The sequence below is a fragment of the Schistocerca nitens genome, chromosome 6 (genome assembly GCF_023898315.1).
Source record: "Schistocerca nitens isolate TAMUIC-IGC-003100 chromosome 6, iqSchNite1.1, whole genome shotgun sequence".
NCBI lineage: Eukaryota > Metazoa > Arthropoda > Insecta > Orthoptera > Acrididae > Schistocerca > Schistocerca nitens.
Window position 1 is genome coordinate 697294184 of NC_064619.1, and position 2073 is coordinate 697296256.

General features: G+C 44.5%; 1 non-coding gene across 1 annotated transcript; it reads left to right on the forward strand.

The window, feature by feature from the left end:
* Nucleotides 1–809: 809 nt before the first annotated feature.
* Nucleotides 810–893, forward strand: Trnas-gga (transfer RNA serine (anticodon GGA)). The gene is given in 2 exon segments: nt 810–849; nt 859–893. It is a non-coding gene; the product is annotated as a tRNA-Ser (tRNA).
* The last annotated feature ends 1180 nt before the right edge of the window (nt 894–2073 follow it).

Genomic DNA, 2073 nt, shown 5'->3' on the forward strand with positions numbered 1-2073 from the left:
TGATTATATTAAGCCATGATTTATTTATTTATTCATACTTGGTACGTGTATCGCCAGTACCTCGCACAATGCTTCTTATATTTAGCCCTAAAACTTTCAGAAACACTAATCCTCGGGCTGACGAATGATTTTCCCCTTTATTCAAATGCATGACATATTTTGTAAAGTGTTTTCTTTCCAGGTTAACTACGCCGAGAAAGAAAGCTTTTGAAGTGGATTGTCGAATAATATGTAGTTTATAGACCCTACATACTAGCAATTTACGTGAACATCAATTCGCGCCTTAACTTTTCTGCTACAGTGCTCCATTCATCAACATCGTCACCGACCTGTGTTGAACACCCACCACGCAACCTGTGTTCCAATTCTAAACGTTGAAACAGTTTATGACAGTTAGCAGCTAATATTTTGAGATATTGATCTGAATGAACACCGTGTATTTGAAGAGCTGAACACCCTTCCCCCCCCCCCCCCCCCAATAAGAAAAAATTACCTACGCACCTGCATTCGCTCCGAATATCCTCTCGTTCCAAGAGATCTTCCACCAGCGCTCTTCGACGCGGTTGTGCATTTTCATCCATAAAATGGAAAGCCGAATGCATACCTGAAAGGACGCACATGTGGAAAGAGTAAACGTCACAGTAGCTTTGACTAGTGAGTGCATCGTGTTCCAAGATTTGGGGGTCAGTACCCCCGTACAACATTATGGTTCCTCACACCCCAACACCCAGAATACCAAACCGATTATGTTCGACAATGCTGGATGTACCCTCATACGGCGAGAGCTGGGGGCTCTACTGTAACGGCCGGCCGGGGTGGCCGAGCGGTTCTAGGCGCTATAGTCTGGAACCGCGCGACTGCTACGGTCGCAGGTTCGAATCCTGCCTCTGGCATGGATGTGTGTGATGTCCTTAGGTTAGTTAGGTTTAAGTAGTTCTAAGTTCTAGAGGACTCATGACCTCGGAAGTTAAGTCCCATAGTGCTAAGAGCCATTTGAACCATCTACTGTAACCAGAAATATTGTCGAGCATGATCATTTTTGTGTCCCAGGTCTTATCGTGTGCATAGGTATACCGACCTCCAAATCTTTGAACTCGACACATCCACCAGTCAACGATATTCTGACACTCTACTCCTTCCCCATAAGCGTCTTTTCAGGGGTGCATTCGGGCCTAACTTCATTTTCATAGATGATAAAGTGCGACCGCATCGAACAGGGCAGGGTGAGGAGCTTTTTGAGTGAGAAGATATTCAACGAATTGATTGGACTACCCGTTCCCACGACCTAAATTTCATTGATAAAGTGTGGAATGCCGAGGGGAGACGTATAGCAGCACGCCCACATGCATGGACGACCACCTGGAAGTTGTCAACCGCGGTGTTGGAGGAATAGAACACCCTACTACAAGAACTCCCTGCCAACCTTGTGGACAGCTTGGTGGCGCGTTGCGCAGCATGCACTATCGTCCGTGGTGGTCACTCACCTTATTAAGGACCATTTACTGCGTCTTGTAATTTCTAGGGCACCCTCATCTAGCGCGGTGACTTTGCCTTCGAATAAAAGTTTAGTTTTTGCTCGTGTGGTTGCGTATTTCTTGCAGGTACCTTCTCTACTGTACTGTACTATACTATACTGTAGCAGTTCGTCCTCCATATAGTACAAGTTACATCGAACTACTGTATGTTGCTTGCCCAGTGACACATCGAGCGTTAAGTTACTTTCGTTCAAAACTTTTCTATACAAACATACATGCATTTCTATTGATTTCTTACACCAATTTGTACGAGGGTGAGTCAAATGAAAACCTTAAAATTTTTTATATATTATTTAATGTGCAGAAATGGTACAAAGCTGTATCACTTTTCAACATAATCTCCCCCACGCACAATGAAAGTCCTCCAGCGCTTACAAAGTGCATAAATTCCTTTAGAAAAAAAATTCTTTTGTAACTCCGCGCAAACACTCATGCACCGCGTGGCGTGCCTCTTCATCAGAACGGAACTTCTTTCCTCCCATTGCGTCTGTGAGTGGTCCAAACATATGGAAATCACTTGGGGCAAGGTGTGGTGAGT